The sequence below is a fragment of the Macrotis lagotis genome, chromosome X (assembly GCF_037893015.1).
Source record: "Macrotis lagotis isolate mMagLag1 chromosome X, bilby.v1.9.chrom.fasta, whole genome shotgun sequence".
NCBI lineage: Eukaryota > Metazoa > Chordata > Mammalia > Peramelemorphia > Peramelidae > Macrotis > Macrotis lagotis.
The window spans coordinates 608,204,854-608,227,562 of NC_133666.1; the positions used below are offsets into that span (position 1 = coordinate 608,204,854).

Below are 22,709 nucleotides of genomic sequence, written 5' to 3' on the forward strand. Positions count from 1 at the left end.
TGACTTCATGATCTATAGATACTGACCCAATCCTCTAGCCAAAAGTGATTTCTCCTTCCAAGGAATTGTAACACTACATTCTCTCACACATTCTAATTATTGTATACACAAATCTACTAGAGCACAATTTCCTTCAACATGGTAGGGAAGGGAATCAATCCAAGTGGCTTCAAGCTATTAAATGTGCATATTCTTCAACATAAAAGGGAATGAAGAGATACAAAGGTCAATTGGCCCTTGAATCTAGAAATCAGGAGTGTTTGAAATTTTCATCTCTGCTATCTCCACAATGTCACTGACTCACTGACTACCATGGTAACACCACCTCTTAATTTATCTGCTTTGGGTCTTTTATTTGTGAAATCATCATAATGTCATAAGCACTTCATAGGGAAGTGGAAAGCATTAATGATCAGCAACATCTTGATCTTGAAAAACTATAAAAATCCTGCATACATTAATATTAAAACACATAGATTCTATCCTGACAGAATCAAATGTCATGTAAAAATGGAAAGAGTAGATATTCTTAAGGGCAGCTAAGTGGTACAGTGAATCCAGCACCAGAACTGAATTCAAGTCTGGCCTTAGCTTAGTTATATAATCCTGGGAAAGTTACTCTAAAAAAATTAAATTTATATAGTATACCAACTGCATGCAAAGATAGTTTTCAATAGTCATTTTTTGAAAGATTTTGAGTTTGACATTTTTCTCTCTTCTTCCTTTCCCTCACCACTCCCTTTGACAGTCAATAATCTGATTTAGGTTATACACATATAATTATGTTAAAAATGTTTCCATACTAGTTATTTTGTGAAAGACGAATCACAACAAAAGGGAACAAAAAACAATGAAAGGGTAAAAAACTAAACATAAAGCATAAGAGAAATTTTTATGAAAAGTAGTATGCTTTGGTCTGTATTCCAACTCCATAGTTGTTTTCCTGGATATGGATGGTATTTTCAATCACAATTCCTTTACAATTATCTTTGATTACTGTACTACTGACAAGAGCTAAATCCATCATATTTGATCATCACAATGTGGCTGTTGATGAATACAATGTTTTCCAGATTCTACTCATTTCATTAAGCATCAGTTCATGTAAGTCTTTCCAAATTTTTCTGAATTATAGTTATCACATTCATATAACACAATTTGTTTAGCTATTTCCCAATTGCTATGCATTTTCTCAATTTCTAGTTCTTTACCATTACAAAGAGAAATGCTATAAATATTTTTTTGCATATGGATCTTTTTCCCTTTTTTATGATCTCTTTAGGATAATGACCCAGAAGTGGTATTGCAAAATCAAAGGGCATGCACAGTTTTATTGTTTTTTGGATGAAGTTCCAAATTGGTCTTCAAAATAGTTGCATCAGTTGATAACTGAACCAACAATGCATTAGTAAATCACTTACTCCTGTCTACCTCAGTTTCTTATTTGTAAAATGAGCTAGAGAAGGAAATGGCAAACTACTTCAGTATCTTTGTCAAGAAAACATCCAGTGGGCTTGAAGAATTGACAAGGACTTAATAGCAGTAAGATGTTATTGGCTTTCTGCTGTCTTCTTAAAGTAAGTTAGGAAGAGAAAATGTCCACGCAAACAAAACAAGATCAAATCCTTTGCATCTATCTGATTATGATAATATAGTAAAGACATAGTAACTTTGCATTTATATATACATATATATATGTTTGTATACATATATACCTATATATGTGCATATTATATATATGTATATATGTGTATATATACATATATATATATATATATATATATATATATAAAACCAAGTCATTTTCCAATAGGTAAGGTGATCAAAGAATATGAACAAATAGTCATCCAAAAAATTACTAATAATTAATACCTATGTGAAAGACTTTCAAAATCACTAATAATAAGAAAAATGCAAATCAAAACAACTCTGAGGTTTCATCTCACATCAAGCAAATTGGTGAAGATGATAAGAGCTGGTAACAGTTAATGGCAGAAAACCATGACAAAAACAAAACAAGTACACTAATATACTTTATATATACTTATATAACTAATATAACTATTCTGGAAAACTATTTAGTATTACTCATTAAAAATGAAAAAAAATTTACTGACTCTTTGACCCAGAGATATGCTGAGTATATATCTTTTAAGGTTAAAGATAAAAAGAACAATGCCATATAAAACAATATAGTCAGAAATAGCATTTACAGTAGCAAAAAAAAAATAAATTCAAACAACCAAAAACCAAACACAAAATCTGTCTGTTATCTGTGATAAAGAAATAATTACTTCACAATAAGATATTATGGAGGATATGGACAAAGTGGAATGAAGTAGACAGAACCAAGAAAAAACTATACTCAAGGACTATAGCAAAAAAGTTAATGGGAAAAAATAAAATAAAAATTTTGGACATTGTGATTATAATTACCAAATTTGGTCAAGAAAAGAATGGGGTAACACCTCTACAGAGGTGTGTATTAGAAGAAACTACATATATATATATATATATATATATATATATATATATATGAGAGAGAGAGTCAGACATAATTGATAAGTTGGTTGGTTTTGCTGAACTGCTTTTCTTTTTCTTTTTTAATCTTTGAAACAAAGAAAGTCAAAGGGTTGGGAGGGGAAATGAGGTAGAGCAGTATAATCAGAAATGAAGGTTCTATAAAAATAAAAAATATCAAATTGAAAAGATTTAAGGGGGAAAAAGAGAGAGAATAGCAGGTCTAACGATTAGAAATCAGAAGATCTAGGACTAAATTCTGACTCTGTTTCTTTCTTAAATTGTATGACCCAATCCAAGCATAAAGGAAGGGGTTGGATGAAATGAACTCTATGATCCTTCCTAGTTAAAACATTTTAAGTTCTTAATACCCCGTATTCTAAGAACCTGCCTGGTTGTAACTTTCTACTTTTTCTCATTTCTATATTCCAAACTACCTTCCAGTTCTAATAATTCTGACATGTATTTTTTCTCATCAAATGTTCTAAAGATTCACAGGTTAATCTTTCCCTAGAGATATGGTAAAAACTGATTGTTCTGAGACAAGGAGAGCATCAGATGTACCATCAAAGAAGAATAAATCACAACACAAAAATTCATAGGAAAATGATAAGAGCTGGCAAAAAAATCATTTTTTTTAAAAAAATCAAGTTTTAGAAAAGAACATGAAAGAATGGAAATTCACTTAGTACAAAAATGTTTCATTTTATAAGCAAAAGTTTCATTATAGGATTCTTTTCAATATCTCACTGCAATCTTATAAGAATAATAACTCACCTTTATATAATATTTGCAAACCATGACAAATATTCTTTCATTTTGCCCTCATAAAACCCCTTAGGTAGAAACTATTGAATTTTTATGCCCATTTTACAACTAAGGAAGTGGGTTCAGAAAAGTTAAATGAGACAGCTGAGCACTGAACCTGAATTTGGTAAGATCTGAGTTCATATCTTGCCTCAAATCTAGCACTTACTAGCTGTGTGACCATGGGGAAATCACTTAACCTGTCTGTCTCAGTTTCCTTAACTGTAAAATGAGAATAATAATAGCACCTACTTCCTAGAGTTATTTTAAGAACCAAGTGAAATAATATTTGCCATGTCCTTTGCTAGTACTTGACACTTTACTTTTCCTCTTCTTTTCCCCCTCTTGCTCAGGTTCACATGAATTATATTAAAACTCAGGTATGCAAATTATTATGTTATAACTTGTGTTGCAGTTATTTCTGTATGTTTTATGAGTCATAGGACTGCTGTGGGTGGATAGCTCTTCATTTTTATATCCTTAGGTCCAAGCACAGTGTCTCTCACAAAGAAGACATTTTCTAATTATCTGTTGAAAATTATAGAAAACTGTCCTTACCACTGAGAGATATGTAAAGAGGAATAAGATTTTGTCCATGTCCTCAGAAAGATTGTTCCTTTAGTAGGAATGAGACAGCAAGGTATCAAATAACTCCAAACTAAATAATTGCTCCTGTATCCTCAGTTTGTGATGGGACAAGGCAGGACTGCTCTTTTTCTTTTCTTTTTTTTCCATCTGAAGTTTCCTATTCAATAAAATCAGTTTAATTCAATACAGCAAATATTTATTAAGTGCTAAGTCCTAGGCAATGTGGTAAGTGCTGAAAGTCCAATAAAAATTAACAAAGACACACAGGAAATCACAGGCTATGTTTCTGGAATATCCAGGAACCAAGTTTGGTAAGTGATGATTATATGACAAAACAATGTGAACCCAGGGTGAAAAAAAACGCATAGTTTAATCCTTCCCCTTAAAAAGTAGCAAAGATAATTCCTTTTTAAAAACATTTATTAAGGATCTATTATGTTCACTAACTTAACTTTCACGTGCTTGAAACCTTGATACTAATGCTTCCTTTTAACTCACCTCCTACAGCTCGTCCCCTGTTAATTCTGTCTCCACCACTCTTAATCTGCCCTCTCTCTTCTGTTCTCACCATTGCCGTTTTTTAATTCCATGATTTCCCTCTTCCAAGTTTTTCAAATAATCTCATAATAGGTATTCCTGCTTCCATTTTGTCCTCTCTTTTCATACCATTATCAGACTCTTCCCTATTCATAGATCTAATCATGATATTCCACTGCTCAAAGATCTTTATTTGTTCTCTACTCTCTACCAGATAGAGTTCAAACTCCTTTGCTTGACATTAAAGATCCTCCACCATAAGGCACCTCGTGCCTTTTCCAGTCTTATCTCATTATAATCTACTCTACTCACTCAATATTTCAGTCAAATTGAACTATTCTTTGCTTCCCAGAAAAACATCTTTAATTTCCCTGTCTCTATGCCTTTGCTTACTTGGTTTCCTATACCTGGTATATGCCCTCCTCCCCATCATTTCACTCACTGAATTACTTCTTTTTGTGAGGTCTTCATGTCACTTTTCTTGACCCCATCTTGAATATGTTTGCCAATTCCTTCTACAATGTTAACCTATTATCCACTCTTTAAAACTGACTTAAATGTCAGGTCCTCCATTCATTCATTCGCTCATTCTTCATTCATTCATTCTTTTGAATGTTTCTTAAAGTGTATTATGTATCAAATCATATATAGATCATAGGAGATAAAAGATATGATCATTATCTTCCTAGAATGTTTGTATTCATAGGAGAAGAAATAAACATAAATAAGAACACAGAAAACTATAATATTATCCTCTTGAAGCCCTATACTTGACCCTCCCTGACTAATAATCTAATTGTTGACCTACTTCACTTTTTGAATACTTTGTTTTGTATATCTCTAATGTTTCTCTCATGAAATAGAATGTATACTACATATCAACATTTCTATTTTGTTTTTCTGTCAGAATGTAAGATCCATATGAGCAGGGACCCTCTCTTATCTAATCTTTTGTATCCCCAGTGTGGTGGAAATTAGTTTGGATTATATTCACTTCTATATAGCCAGTCAATACATTTTTACAGTAGTAATTTCTAGTGTCTGTTGTACAGACAAATGGCCCAGAACATGTTTCCTCTGAAATATTTCAGGGTCTGTCTCTGACTCTGTCACAAGCAAGCAGTTCTTTCAAGGAAGGGGAAATTCTGATGGGTTATGAGCAGCAGGGAAAGAGGGTAATGGATCGCCCAGGGCAGGACAGAGAGGAAGCAGTAAGGGCAAAGCTCCTTTTAAATCTCCTTCTTTTAAAGCGGAAAGGGCCAATTTTCAAAATTACTTTATGACATGCTGCGTAAGCAGTTAAGCTTCTAAATTTGGTCCTGTTTCTTTTCAAAGGACCAATTCTCCAGATGCATAGAGGACTCAGAAATAGGTAGAGTGGATTATTAGAACTAAGGGATGCTTCAGTGACCCACTTACTCCCTCATTCATCATACAGATTTCCAGCTCCAAACATCGACCTCTAATAGTGGCCTTTGAAGGATTTCCCTTGTTCTTAGGCCTGCTAAATGTTACCATGGCTGGCAGGCTTGTAGAATGACTTGGAGACAAAAAGGCCTGGATCTGAAATCCAATGTAGACAGTAGTTACATGATCTCGAGTAAATCATTTCAATGCTTTGGATCTCTGTTTCTTACCTTTAAAAGGAGGCTAATAATATATATTCAGCCTATACCCTGAAGCCATTTTAAGGATACAGTGACACAGGAAAATCCAAGATAGAGAAAAATTTCAGGTATGTCATGAAACAGCAAAAGCCTTCTCAGGAACAAAAAAGATGGCAAAGGTTACCTTCTTAGAGTACAAAGGGGAAGCAGACCTCACCAAGGATTCAATATTACATCTACATAAGGCAGGGATAGGAGATTCAAGGAATCACAATAAAAAAGATGAAAGCCTTAGGGAATCTGGTGAATTAGACATTGGTCAATTACTAGGATTACCTGCATTTTTGATTTGTAACTATCCAGTAGTCCCATAGTCTTTTTTTATTAAAATTTTATTTTTATTAAATTTTATTAAAGTTTTATTTTATTTATTAAAATATTTTGTTAGTTTTCTAATTACATACAATAATATTTTCTACCTATCATTTTTTTGTAAGGCTTTGAATTTTACAATTTTTCACCACCCTCCCTTCCCTCCCTTCCCTCCATCCCTCCACAGGAGTCTGATAATCTTTACACTGTTTCCATGCTATACACTGATGGAAAATGAATGAGTTGAGAGAGAAATCATATCCTTGAGATAAAAAGAAAATATTAGAGATAGAAAAATTATGTTGTACATGACACACTCTAAAAAAAAAGTTGAAGGTAATAGACTTTGGTCTTTGTTTAAACTCCACAGTTCTTTCTCTGGATAAAGGTAATATGCTCCATCTCAGGTACTCTAAAAGTGTCCTTTCTTATTGTATTGATGTAATGAGCAAGTCCATCAAGGTTGATCATCACCTCCACATTGCTCTTAGGGTGTGCGATGTTCATCTGGTTCTGCTCATCTCATTCAATATCAGTTCATGAAAGTCTTTCCAGGCTTCAATGAAATTCCATCCCTCTTGTTTTCTAATAGAACAATAGTGTTCCATAACATACATATACCACAATTTGTTCAGTCATTTCCCAACTGATGGACATTCATTCTATTTCCAATTCTTTGGGATGCTATGAATATTTTTGTACAAGCGATGTTTTTTTTACGTTTTTCCATGATCTCTTCAGGGTATAGACCCAGTAGTGGTATTGTTTGATCAAAGTATACATACATTTTTATTGCCCTTTGGGCATAATTCCAAATTGCTCTCCAGAAAGTTTAGATGAGTTCATAGCTCCACCAATGTATTAGTATCCTCGATTTCCCACATCCCTTCCAACATTGTCCTTTCTGGTGATAATGGCCAATCTGATAGGTGTGAGATGGTACCTCAGAGATGCTTTAATTTGTATTTCACTAATCAGTAATGATTTAGAGCAATTTTTCATATGACTATGGATAACTTTGATTTCTTCAGCTGTAAATTGTCCTTGCAAATCCTTTGACCATCTGTCAATTGGGAAGTGACTTTTTTAAAATATAAATTTGACTCAGTTCTCTGTAAATTTTAGAAATTAGTCCTTTGACAGAAATACTATTGTAAAAATTGTTTCCCAATTTAGTACATTTCTTTTTTACCTTGGTTACAGTGGTTTTGATTATGCAAAAGCTTTTTAAATTTAATGTAATCAAAATTATCTAATTTGTTTTTAATGTTGTTCTCCATCTCTTCCTTGGTCATAAACTGCTTTCCTTTCCATAGATCTGACTATTCCTTGATCACCTAGTTTGCTTATAATATTGTCTTTTATGGCTAAATCCTTATCTTGGTATAGTCTGTGAGGTGTTAGTCTAATCCAGTTTTCTGCCATACTAACTTCTAATTTTTCCAATTTTCCCAATAGTTTTTATCCAAGAGAGGGTTCTTATCCCAGAAACTGGAGTATTTGGGTTTATCAAACAGCAGATTACTATAATCATTTCCTACTGGTTCTTTTGCACCTAATCTATTCCACTGATCCACTACTCTATTTCTTAGCCAATACCAGACAGTTTTAATGACTGATGCTTTATAATATAATTTTTGATCTGGTAAGGCTAAGCCACCTTCTTTTGTACTTTTTTCATTAAATTCCTTGATATTCTTGACTTTTTTTCTCCACATGAATTTAGTTATAATTTTTTCTAGCTCATTAAAGTATTTTTTTGGAAATATGATTGGTTTCATGGAATATGTAGTTTCTTTTAGGTAGAATTGTCATTTTAATTATATTAGCTTGGCCTATACATGAGCAGTTGATATTTGCCAAGTTATTGAAATGTGATTTTATTTGTGAGGACGGTGTTTTATAGTTGTTTTCATAGAGTTTCTGAGTCTCACTTGGCAGGTAAGCTTCCAAGTATTTTATATTGTCTGAAGTTACTTTAAATGGGATTTCTCTTTCTAGCCCTTACTGTTGTATCTTGCTAAGAAAAATATAGAAATGCTGAGGATTTATGTGTGTGTTGATAATTGTTTCTAGTAGGTTTTTTTTAGATTTTTTTTAGGATTCTCTAGGTATACCATCATGTTATCTGCAAAGACTGAGAGTTTTATTTCTTCCTTCCCAATTCTAATTCCTTCAATTTCCTTTTCTTCTCTTATTACTGAAGCTAACATTTCTAATACAATATTGAATAATAGTGGTGACAAATGGCATCTTTGTTTCACCCCTGATCTTACTGGGAATACCTCTAGCTTATCCCCATTTTATATAATGCTTGTTGATGGTTTCAGATATATAGTGCTTATCATTATAAGGAATAATCCATTTATTCCTACTTTATCTGGTGCTTTTAGTAGAAAGGGGTGCTGTATTTTGTCAAAGGCTTTTTACAGCATTGATTGAGATAGTCACATAATTTCTGTTAGTTTGTTATTGATATAGTCAATTATATTAACAGTTTTCCTAATACTAAACCAACTTTGCATTCCTGCGATAAATACCTCTTGGTTATAGTGTATTATCCTAGTGATAACTTGTTGTAAACATTTTTGTTAAGATTTTTATTTAAGATTTTTGCATACATATTCATTAGGGAAATTGATCTATAATTGTTTTTCTTTGTTTTGACTCTTCCTGGTTTAGGTTATCAGCACCATAATAGCATCATAGAAGGAGTTAGACAGAGTTCCATTTTCACCTATTTTTCCAAAGAGTTTATATAGAATTGGAACCAATGGTTCCTTAAATGCTTGATAGAATTCACTTGTGAATCAGTCTGCCCTTGGAGATTTTTTATTAGGGAATTCAATGATAGCTTGTTGAACTTCTTTTTTCTGAGATAGGATTATTTAGGTATTTAATTTTCTCTTCATTTAACCTGGGCAACATATTTTCATAAATATTCAACCACTTCACTTAGATTATCAAATTTATTGGCATCCAGTTGGGCAAAATAATTCTAAATTATTATTTTAATTTCCTCTTCATTGGTGGTGAGTTTTCCTTTTTCATTTATGATACTAGTAATTTGGTTTTCTTTCTTTTTTAAATAAAATTAACCAAACATTTATCAATCTTATTTTTTTATCATAAAACCAACTGTTTTGTTAGTTCAATAGTTTTCTTGCTTTAATTTTTATTAATTTCTCCTTTAATTTTTAGAATTTCTAATTTGGTATTTAATTGGGGGGGTTGATTTGTTCTTTCACTGACTTATTTAGCTGCATGCTTAATTTACTTCTTGTTTATTTTATGGTTAAATTTATCTAAATCTGAGAGAGGTAAATTGAGATCTCCCATCAGTAGAGTTTTGCTGTTTATATCTTCATGTAACTTATTCTGCTTCTCTTCAAAGAATTTGGATACTATACCACTTGGTGCATACATATTTAGTATGGCATATTTAGTATTGGCTCATAAAGCAAGGACAGATTTAAGGTAGCACAATAAAAAAATGAAAGCCTTGGGGAATCTGGTGAATTAGAAAATGGTCAGTTCCCTAGGATTCCCTATATTTTTGATTTGTAACTATTTGCTAATCTCACAGTATTTAAAAGCAATAATAACAATAAAATTACGTAAATTTTATACAGTGCTTTCTACATGCTAAGCACTTTGTAATATTATCTCCTTGTATGCTCACTGCTCTAGAAAGTAGATATAATTATCATTCACATTTCATAGATAAGGAAACTAAGCAAACAGAGGTTAAATGACTTTTTCAGGGTCACACAGCTTTTAAGTATCAGAGGCTTAATTAGAACTCAGATATTCCTGACTTCACCTGGCACCCATGTGTCTCATTTGTCTCAATATTTGCATGTCAGTACATTGTAGACACAAGCCAGACCAAACATCAGGTATGTGCTTAGTTCCCTTCTGTCTCTGATTCTGCCTCCTCCACCCCAGATGGGATTTACCATTCCCTTTTCCTTAAATCCTAGGAATTGATTATGATGTTTATCCTTAGTTCTTGAAGAAAATCAGGGCTGGGTTCAATCTGGGTTCAAATCCAGCCTCAGACACTTACTAGCTGTGACCTTGGGCAAGATACTTAACCCTGATTGCCTCAAATCCAGTGCAACCTCCAGTTGTCCTGATTCATATCTAGCCTGGATCCAGATAGTTCTGGAAGAGAAAGTAAGGCTGGTGACTTAACCAACAACCTCTTACTTAAATCCAATTCACATGCTTGTCATGGCATCACCTCCCTGTCATACTCTTCTTTGAGAATGAAGTACAAACATCAAACCCCAGAAATTATCTAAACAGAAGCAAAAGTTTAGTTCTTCCCCAAATAGGATCCAACAACATAGCCCATCAAAGAATAGCTATAGGTCTAGAACTAGAGGAAAGCTCAGAGGTCACCTAATTCAACCCACCTCAATTTGCAGAGGAAGAAATTCAACTACAAAATGATTAAGTTATTAGCCAAAAGTCAAACAGATATCCAGTGTCAGAGGTATTGAGACTCCAGAGTAAGTTTTCTTACTACCATACTCACAGATTCCCATCATGGATATGGAGGAAACAGATTTCTGGCTGACACATGCAAAATGATATTAGATCGGGAGAGGGAACTCTTGAGAGAAACTCTTCTGTTTTTGTATCAGTCATATTTACCATATTAAAATAGTGGTTCTGGTGAGAAGTTGAGTTTCTTCTCCTTGCAGATTCATTCTTTAGAATCTTTTACCTCCATTCTTACCTGCCTTTAACTCTGAAATGTGTATTACCACAGCCAAACTTCTGACCTGGGAAAGACCTTGGTGTAAAAAGGCCAAGGTCTGCCACTGCATACTGGACCAGCATCAGTTGTATTGACTTAGGTCTTGATTCTGGATCCAATGACACTGGAGGAGAGAGTAAGGCTAATGACTTGTGCAGTTGTGCCTCATTTAAATCCAATTCACTTGCACATCCAGACATCACCCTCCTAATGTCTTGGTCTTCTTTGAGAACAAAGGGCAAAGAATGACTACAATATTGGGGAACAACATTGTATAAAAAGAACAATGCAAGGAGACACAATGGAATGAATCCTACAAACCTCTAAGAACAGAAACACTTTATCTCAGTTATTCATGCAACAATAGATAAATTTATCTCCCCATTGTGGACAGGAGTTTGAGTTATGAGGATTAGATGACAACATGAATTCACACTAAAAATGATAGGAAAGTGTGGAACTGAAGGAATATAACCCAGCTCTATGCCCCTAACTCCACCATAGTACCTGATAGAATAGAATAGCAAACATAGTTTGACCTAACTCCTGTCTAGGACTACCAATAAGAAAATAACACTGCAGAGATGAGGTTCTAAAAACCCTGGATCATAAATCACATATGGTACTTTACCTAGAGCAATTGTGAGCACTACCCTCTTTTTCTGTCCTTAGGTAAAATGATGAGGAAGTTCAGCTGATTATAATATTCTTACCATAAATTAATACTCCCTAAGTAGACTTTTGTTGTATGCATTCTGGATAACCACACACACACACACACACACACACACACACACACACACACACACACAATCACAATTCCCCATGACCCCCTCATAGAAACTAGAAACAACTCCACCATTATTTGTACTACCTATTAAAATAATACCTTCTGGCCCTTTAAAAACTCTTGCCTTGCTTAACTAAGATGCTAACTTCTCATTTGAGGGGACTAGCTCATTGATCATTAATAAATGTCAATGTTTGGTTCTGGAGAAAGATCCAGTCTTAATTGTATAGAGATGCAAACTCTCAAACCTCATCATTGTTTGGTGCCAAAACCCAGGAGAAATCTCTCTGATTCCATCCTCTGAAACCAGGGGAAAGCCTGACTGCTCTCTCAGTCCGTGTCCTTCAAGCAAGAGGGAAGAGTACCCAAATTGGGAGGCAGATCATTAATGCTCATAATCCAGTTTTACTGTCACAGGAATGATACAAGGAAAATTACTTCCATCTCTAAGCTTCTATTTCCTCACCTATAAAATCAAGAGCTTGTAAAAGGGCGTCTCTAATGTCTCTTAGATCTCTAAATTCTGTGATAACTTTTGCAGAGAAACCACTTGAAAACTTCTTAACTTTATTAACATTCTTCAAAAATCACAGCTGAAGATTTTGGAAGAACTCAGAATTCCTAGGCTAATAAGAGATAGGGAGTAGTAGAGGCCCTTGAGGATCTGCTTTAATGACTATATTAGGATGATTCACAACTCCCATTACAGATGTTCATAGGAAAACTGGTGATTTTCAAATTTAGAATCCTTCAGAATTCACCTTGTCCAATAATATCTGAGACAGGAATCCCCCTGTATAATATACTATTGTTGCTTTACCCTGGTTTCAGAGGGTGGAATCAGAGATTTCTCCTGGGTTTTGGCACCAAAGAATGATGAGGTTTGAGAGTTTGCATCTCTAAACAATTAAGACTGGATCTTTCTGAAATATATTATTGCTACTGCTGTTGCTGCTACTACTATTACTATTATTAATTAATAATGATAAAAAATAATGCATCATAATACCATATCTTCTACTACTAATAATGATGTCATTTTATAGTGCTTTAAAAATTTCAAAAAACTTTATTTCTGTATCTTATTTGATCTTCTCAAAAACTTTGTGAGAAATTCTTACCATTATTACCCACCCCACCCCCCTTCTTAAATTGGGATGAAAATAGTCTCTCCTTCACAAGATTGTTGTTAGGGTTACCTGAATGACTAGAAATTCCAAGGTAGTCACGGATTCAATTCATTCATTTAAATAAACATTTTAAGGTCAAGAAGAAAGAAAATCCAGAAATGGATTTGCCTAGTTTTTTAGAAAGTAGAATAAGGAAGATATTGCTAAGCAATATCTATTTATCTATCTATCTATCTATCTATCTATCTATCTATCTATCTGTCTGTCTGTCTGTCTATCTATGCAAGCAATTCCCTGAGCCCTAATTGCAGTATCATTGGGGTTTTGAGCTGATGGGGTTTTTAGAAAATTCTCTTTACTGGGATTTGCCCATTCTAATTCCAATCACAGATCCTGCTCATATTCATGTATATGCATGGTCTATTATATAAGGATATAGAAAGGTAAGTAAGTAAAGATCCATGTCTCCTAGGAGCTTAAAATCTCCTGATTGAGAAAGGACATGTGGCATATAAAGATGTCATCAACTTGGAAAGTGAAAAGTGAATGAGAGAAGTACAAAGAATTATAAAAGAACATAGAACTGAAAGATGAAGGGATCAGGAAACACTATTTTGAAAGGAGCGGCAATTGAGTTGGTCCTTGAAAGATACATAGGATTATAACAGGGAGGGTTGGGGGTAGGGATACTCTAAACATAGAGAGAATAGTAATTGAAAAGATACATAGATGAGAATCTGAAGCAGTAAATATGAGCTTTTGGAAGTCCTGCTACTATCAGCTTGAGATAAATCACAAAGACAACATAGTGTTAAGACAATTTGCAAGGTTTCATGGACATCAATTACTTCTTAGTTCATTTTTATGACTTGACTAAATGAACCATGAAAATCCACCTTAAATTCCCTTTAAAATGCACAAGGGGAAAAAAAAAACATAAGCCCATGGGCTTATGTTACCTGACTTACCCAAGGTCACACTTTTCAAATATTTCACTTCAACATCTTAAAGACTGACCTAAAATTAAAGGGAGTGCTCCACTAATAAAGGACCTCTAGATCCCCCAAACAAGTATCACATTACTTTATAATTCAGGGTTTCTTAACTTAGGTTTCTTGAACTTCTAAAAATATTTTATTAGGGGGCAGCTAGGTGGCATAGTGGATAAAGCACCAGTCTTGGAGTCAGGAGTATCTAGGTTCAAATCTGGTCTCAGACATTTAATAATTACCTAGCTGTGTGGCCTTGGGCAAGCCACTTAATCCCATTTGCATTGCAAAAACCTAAAAAAATTATTAGTATATATTGATTATTTAATATTTTGATTACTCTATTTCAGTATAATTAGCTTCCTTTGTAATTGCATTTTATGTTATTTGCATTCTAAGTTGAAAAGTTTGCTTCCTATTTGACTAAAAAAATTGAGATGAAGCAACAGAAGCTCTCTCCTTCCCTCCTCTTCATCTCACAATTGCTTTCCAGCGCCATCTCTTCTCACACCCATTTTACACCAGGTAAAATTGCTTTGTCTTTACTTGCCAAGACAACTTTCTCTCACAATCTTTCCCTATGTGTTGGTTGCTTTCCTCCTATCTACAAACATCTCCCCAAACCTCTGTTTTTATCTGTCCATTCCTGGTAATAGTCTTCCTCTACTTCTCCTTTTTGTAGCTGAACTTTTAGAGAAGATTGTTTATGATAGCAAAATATGCTTACTTTCCTCTCAATCTACTATTAATTAATTGCTCTATAGTCAGATTTCCAACCTCATCATTCATTAAAACTGTTCTCCCCTGTTACAAGTGATCTCTTAAGATATAAATCTAATGTTTTTTTAATCAACCTCATCCTATGTGACCCCTCTATAATCTTCATAATGGCCTTTCCTTCATTTCTAGTCTTCACACATTCCTCTGCTCCAAATACCTCTTCAATCCCATAACACTGGCTTCTTTGCTATTTATTGCATATACACTGGTCTATAAGGGAATTAAAGAACTTGGGCTGAATTCTGTAGACAAAAAAATAGTTAAGGAAGATTCAACTAAAGTCAGGTGATTAGATAAATTTCTGTCAGGATGTCCTAGTGTGACCTTATAATAGGGTTTGATTAAAATAAAGACACATACATTTTTATGGATTGGTGTGAAATTATGTTTGATGCAACTCCCATTCTTCCTAAGACATTTCCGTAATGATTTCATATTATTCAAAGAATAATAGAATTTGAGACTTGCAAGGAGCCTCAGAGATGATCTAAATTATCCACTCAAGAATCTCAACTATGTCACATCCTCTCATGCCCTCTTTATTACTACAAATTGCTCTACCTTAATATTGTCTATATATGTCATTCCATCTCCATGTCTCTGCACAGATTACCTAGTTCCGAAGTATAGAATAGTGTGGCTAGGTCTCAAAGTGGAGAAAGTGGTGGGTCTATAGTTGGGAAGATTCATTTTCCTGAATTTAAGTCTGGTCTCAGATACTTACCAGCTTTGTGAGACCATGAGCAAGTCATTTAACCCTACTTTCCTAAGTTCATCTGTAAAATGAAATGGAAAAGGGAATGGCAAACCAGTTCAGTCTCTTGCCAAGAAAACCCCAAATGGAGTAACAAAGAGTCAGACAGGACTGAAAAATGACTGAATAATAAAAAAAAAAGTCTAGAATGCCATCTGTTTTGGAATGTTTAGCTCTCTTTAATGATTAGCTCAAAACATATCTCCTCCATTAAGCTTTTCCTGGAGAAATGGAAACCCTTTTCTCCACTATCTTAGTGCTCTTTTCTGAAAAATTACATTTATTTATTTTTATATCCTTGGCATTTATTTGCCTGAGGGCAATAGTCCATAAATTCTTTTAAGACAGTATACTTTAATTTTATGTTTGTATTTCCAGATCCCAGCTTAGTGCTTGCTAGATAATATGTACTTAAGATATGCTTTTTTTTTAATTGAGAAGATATTGAGATATGGAGTTTAAATAATACCTAAAAAGATTCAAGAAGGAAGGTCTTAGGTGCCACTCCATGGAGGTGACACATGAATTGGTTAATTAGAAGCCTTTGGGGAAAAAAATAAAAACTGTTTCTATCCTAAGTAGGTTTGAATATTAGACTTCCAACTGACTTTATTGGTTGCTGTTTTTTGCTGTTTGTCTTTCATTCATAAGAGGACCTTGACAATCAGGGAAGTGATGCCATGATATGTAAGTGAATTGAATTTAAGTGCAGGAGGCCTATGCACAGTCCTTGCTTCACTTTCTCCTCTGAACCATCTTGGTCCAGAGGCAAGATACAGATCAGGATCAATTGTGCTGACAGTGATAAATGAATGCATTCTGTTCTAATTAGTTTGTGATTCCCTTATTGCTTGGAATTCCTTTTTTTCTATGAGAATTTCTTATTCCCTTCAAAATTCATGTTTGGTTTGGGTGCCTTTCTCTTTATCTCTTTCTGTCTCTCTCTCTCTCTCTCTCTCTCTCTCTCTCTCTCTCTCTCTCTCTGTCTCTGTCTCTATGTCTCTATCTCTCTGTCTCTCTGTCTCTCTCTCTGTCTCTCTCTGTCTCTCTCTGTCTCTGTCTCTCTCTCTCTCTCTCTCTCTCTCTCTCTCTCTCTCCACACCCTTTTCCTGAGAATTAATATACTTTAAACCATAACTATGTCTATAGCTAGCAACTCTCTAAGTAGCAGTTTCTCCTGAATTGGCTAAATTAAGTGAAGAAAAGTCCATAAATGCAAAAATTGGGAAGCCTACTTTTCTTACCAAGGAGCTAGGTTAAACCCAGAGTCACAAATCCAGGAAAAAACATGATGGTAACTAAAGGATAGGGAATAGACCAGATAATCAGATCTTAAAACCTTTATTGAAAGATACTTAGCTAACTACTGTAATAAAAGTATAACAAAATATTAGTTATTATTATTCAAATATAAAAGAAACAGAAATTTCATCAGCTTGGGAAGCTCAGAAGGTAAGAAACTCCAGGCCAATGGAGTTTAACCATTTATTTGTTGTTCTTGTTTGTTTGTTTCAGTCACGTTCTAATCTTCATGATCCTATTTGACATTTTCCTGACAAAGATAGTAGAATGTCTTCTCAGTTCCTTCTCAAGTTCATTTTATAGATTAGGAAACAAAGTCAAACATATTATGTACTCGGGGTCACACAGTGAGTATCTGAGGCTAAATTTGAATTCAGAAAGATAAGTCTTCTGACACCAGACCTGTAGTTCTAGTAGCTTAGCTACTTAACTAACCCTAACTATCTAGCACGTAGGAGATAAATTCTTGGAAGTTATCTGAGGTACTTAGAGGGTAAATGACTTTACCTGGGTAAAAATAGGAAGAAGGGTTTAAAGTGAAATCTTCCAAATTTGAAAGCCAGCTCAGTCATAGGATTAAATGATAAAAGACTTAGAACTGAAGGGATTTTGAAAGTCAACATTTTATAAATGAGTAACAGTGGCCTAAAGAGGTTACCTGACTTACCCAAGTTCATACTGTGTTAATGAGTCTGAATTTGAACTCATGCTCTAACTCCAAAACCATTGTGCCAGCTGCAGCTGCCTCTGCTGTCTACCCTGCTGTGATGTCAGAAGCTAAAATCAGGGGCTCTTAACCTCAGATCTACAGATTATAAAGAGACAACAGGGAATAGGTGAACCTGGATTAAAAGAAAATATTCACTTATACATTATATATGTGTGTATGTATATATATATATATATGTATATCTATATATACTGTAAACATATGCATATATACTGTATCTGTGTCTGCCTTTTTCTGTCATTTTGTTCCTGTTTCCCTGTCTCTCTTTTTTTATTTTTTCATTTTTATTTTTTTAGATTTTTCAAGGCAATGGGGTTAAGTGGCTTTCCCAAGGCCACACAACTAGGTAATTATTAAGTGTCTGAGGTCAGATTTGAACCCAGTTACTCCTGACTCCAAGGCCAGTGCTCTATCCACTGCACCACCTAGCTGCCCCCTCCCTGTCTCTCTTTTAACTGTCCCATAACTATGTCTGTAATTAGAAAATTAGAAGCTCTCTTTGTAACTGCTTCCCTTGTAGTAGATAAGGTAAGGGGTGAAAAGTATGTGCTTGGGGATGTGTGTGTGTGTGTGTGTGTGTGTGTGTGTGTACTATATAAAGGTTGGCACCTTGATAAGGATGGAAGAGATCCTAGTGGCTTTTATAACACATATAAGTTAAGGTATTGTCATCTACTCTGTGACATCTATGTGGATGAGGATGTGAATATGTAAATCTATATGTGTTTCAATACACTAACTTGTAGTATACATATTTACTAACCTATAACCAAAATTCAACATTCATTTCAATAATAAATGTGGACGAACTATTCTTTGAGAAGGTCTCTATGGTTTCTCAGACTGACAAAAGGGTCCATAAATTTGGAGAAAATTAAAATTCCTCCTCAACCCAACTGTAGATTGAGTTGTCCTCCATAACATTAAGTGCTTGCTGTCACTATTCATAATGAATGACAAGTTCTATCTTATGCCTGTGTCCAATTTGTCTCATTTCGTAAATATGGTTAATTTCATGATTTCAATTTATCTTAGTAAAAGATTCCTTAATTTAAATATCATCTAATTTCATTTGCATTTAGAATCATGGCATATTGGAGGTGGGACCTAACATAGCATTAGCTAATTACAACTGTGGGCTAAATATAGATTTTGTATGGTTTTTTAGATTTTTTTTCCATGAATTTTGATTGTATTTAAAAGTATAGAAAGAATTTAACACCTTTGTTTAAACCGGAACTCAGGGAGGTTATATGAGTTTCTCAGTCTGTCATGATAAGGAACAAAGGCAGATTTTGAATCTAGTTGTTGTAACTTGAAAATCCCTCTTTTCATTAAACTGGGTTGACTTGGAATCTCTCTGGATCCCTAGGATAAGACTGTACTTTTATTGATCATGTTTCTGGTTTCAGTATGAATATTCATTCTAACATTTACTTTGTAAATGGTTCCTCATTTTGAACATTATGTAAATTATTGAATAGATGGAATTCAAGGGCAAATAGGCATAAATGGTCATTACAATGAGTAGCATATAGAAGCCATTCTTGTGTTTTTAAAGATATATTATTTACCATGGAAAGGATCTATATTGTGTTTTGTTTAATTGTTTGATATTTTTCTTCATTTACTTTGTTGTAAATTAGAAAAACATGTTCTCTTAACTGGTCAGCAAAGTGATCCATTGGAAAGCATGCTCGACCTGAAGTCCTTTAAAAGTTTGAGAGTCAGGAGACTGAGCTCTAGTTTGAAATTCATTCATTAGGCCATTTGCCTTTTGAGGGATCTCTATTTTGTTAATATTTGCACACACAAAAAATTAAAAAAAATAATCTGCTCTGGGTTTTAATTTTGACAGGTTCCACCAAACTGAAAAGTCCTAAAGCAGGCAACTAGAAAAGAAGTGTGTCCTTGTCATGCAAGGGTTCTTGCAGAAATATGGATGGTCAAAAGTTGAGCTGCAATTGATGGGTTTACTAGATTATTCTAATATTGTGTGCTAATAGGGACACGATTAGTATATATGAAAGGCTTTTGGAGACCCTGGTTGGCTACCTACAGCACTATATTTCACATTGACCACTAATTCCTTTACTAAAAAGGATGCCTGCTGAGATCAGCATTTTAGCCTCTGCAGGCTTATGTAGTTGCCTGACAAACTAAGCCAATTCCCCAAGGCATTTTTGAATATTTATTAAACAAAAAAAAAAGAAAGAAAGAAAAAGAAGAAACGTCTCTCCAACAGAAACCAGAGCCAATATTTATTGAATTTCCATCTATAATTGTGGTTAAGTAATGTCTTTCAACACCCTCTCATTTGAGTAAAAGTAAAGGGATAAACAACAGTAAAACCCCAAAAGAGAACAACACAGCTGTCAAGTTGAACATTAGAGATTCAAATGGTAGCTTGTTTGTTGGGAGAAGAAATACAATGGTGTGGTCTGGGGCAGTCTGCTAGAGTTTAAACTATTGGTTTTAAAATTAGTGAAGAAGTTTTAAATTCCAATTCCTTAAAATTGTCACATTGAAGAACTCACTATACTTTTTGGACTTCATTATCTCTGTTTGATAAATGAAGAACATAGAATCATAAATTTAGAAACCAACAAGTTTTTCCCTCATAATAAAGATGAAAAAAACTGATGCATAGAAAAGCAAATGACATGACCAGTGTCACACATCTAGTAAATATCTAATAGTTGGACCCAGGTCTTCTTGATTCAAAATCGAAGTGCTTTTTCTACTGTGCCCTAATCACTGTCCCATCTAGAAGACAGAACTATTATAGTATTATGAGGAAAGTGATTGATTAATATCAAGGTTCTACTAACATATAAGCCATTGTTACTGTATAAATTCATTGATAAGCATTTTTGAAAAATTTACTCTCTGCAAGAAATATGTTTGGCACCTACTGTATGAAAGACCCAATGCTGAGCATCTAACAAACATAGTCATAAATTACATGAAGTCCCTACACTGAAAATGCCAATACTTTAGAGAAATACAGACAAATAACTGTACTGCAAGGTAATGTGATGGTTTGATGGTTTTGTGGTCATTGGTGAGGCTGCTCCCTGCATAGGTACAGCCCTCATCCTATCAGGCATTTCTACTTTGTGCCAACTTTTCCATATGTTCCTCATAAAATCCCCATAAAAATTTTTACCAATGAGCTTCATATCCATTTAGTATCTCAGAGATTTCAACATATCATTTCAATTGACTTACATTATCACTGCATAACCAGCCTACTCTCTTTTTCTGGCTGAACATACCTTCAATAATATATCTTATAGAGTTTCTCATGGGTAATTCATCTGATAACATGGAGACATCTGAAGATACTTACCATATATTTTCCCCTTTGTCCTTTGGATGATTGGAAATTTTACTTATCCTAAAATTTGTTGTGTCACATGATTTATAACCTAAAAGCATCCATGGAGTAAGTGAACTTAAAAGGTGAATAATACTGATCTTAAAAACAAAATACTGAATTTGGGTCATTGAAAGTAACATAATCCTACCTGAGAACCTTAGTAGCTCTGTGATGCTGGAAAAGTCACTTCTTTTGTTCCTCGGTTTCCTTATCTGTAAAATGAAAGTAATGACAGCATCTAGCTCACAGGTTTGTTGTGAGGATCAAATATAGGATAATATATTCAAAGTGCTTTGTAAATCTTAAAGTGCTATATATGGTAGCTAATATAATTGTTATATATATATATATGTGTGTGTGTGTATAGATGTATATATACACATATACATATCTATGTACACACACATACACATACACATACATAGCAAGTCAATTGAGATTAAGTGACCTACTTGCTCAAGGTCACACAGTTAGTGTCACTTATTTGAGGCCAAATTTGAACTTGGGTCCTCCTGAATCCAGGGCTGGTGCTCTATTTATTGTGCCATCTAATAATTAATTATTATTAGTCTTAAGGGGAAGAGTAATAATTTTCTTCAAGGATTAAATGATTGGCACATGGAAAAGAGATTAGATTTTCACTAACCCATAGAGAATTAAACTAGAAGCAGAGAATGGATGTTAAAGAGAAATACATTTAGACTTCATTTTATAAAGGAAAATGACTTTAAAAAAAAGAAGTTATGGGATACTATTCTTCTATAAGAAACCATAAATGGTCGCACTCTAGAGAAGCATGGAATGAACTACAGGATTTGATGCTGAGTGAAGGGAGCAGAAACAAGAGAACAGTGTACACATCAACAACAATATTGATCTACCTTGATGGATGGATGCAGCTCTTCTCATCTCCTCCTCAGAGAGCTAGGATCAGCCTATTACATTGACTGGGGACAATGGACCCCAGCCAGAGGAAGAAAAACAAAACAAAACAAAACAAAGAAACAGAAACCCTTCAGGATCTGATGAGCACTACATTCACTTTTTTTTAGGTTTTTTTTTTTTTTTGCAAGGCAAATGGGGTTAAGTGGCTTGCCCAAGGCCACACAGCTAGGTAATTATTAAGTGTCTGAGACCGGATTTGAACCCAGGTACTCCTGACTCCAGGGCCGGTGCTTTATCCACTGCACCACCTAGCCACCCCTACATTCAGTTTTTTAAAAAAATTCTATGTACTTCTTTTCTTTAATCCTCATTCCTCATAACAAAAATGACTAATCTGTAAACATGTTTAACACAAATGTGTATGTACAATATTGAACTGATGGTTCATCACTGTGGGGAGGAGGATGGGAAAAGAGGGTGGAAGGATATTATGTAACTTAAAAATATACATATGCATATGGATGAATGTTTAAAAACTTACTAGCATTATTTGGAAAAATAAAATACTAATTTTAAAAAAAGGAGAGGTAAAAGAAGAACTATGAAAGAACTGCCTTTGGTATTATTGACTCTCCCCTGCCCTTCAGAGGTTATATGCACTCACTGAAGGAATATTATATAAGTGATTTCTCTATTTAGGTTGACAGAAATGAATGAGTTTCTTTCTAATAATGACTTGGTAGGAATGAAATTAAAATGTAATTGAGA

General features: G+C 34.1%; 1 protein-coding gene and 1 pseudogene across 2 annotated transcripts in view; one reads left to right on the forward strand and one right to left on the reverse strand.

Annotated features, from left to right (window-relative positions):
* The window catches only part of FAM135B (family with sequence similarity 135 member B), a 510,321-nt gene that overhangs the window by 451,246 nt on the left and 36,366 nt on the right, over nt 1-22,709 (reverse strand). Inside the window, exon 1 of one of the 2 annotated variants that reach the window (XM_074202647.1) lies at nt 21,205-21,362. The exons of the other annotated variant lie outside the window; for it this stretch is intronic. The gene's annotated coding sequence lies outside the window, so the exon portion shown is untranslated. Of the gene's footprint in view, nt 1-21,204; nt 21,363-22,709 lie in introns of those variants that run through there. 2 annotated transcript variants of the gene reach the window in all.
* On the forward strand, nt 18,261-18,376 carry LOC141503861 (U6atac minor spliceosomal RNA; annotated as a pseudogene).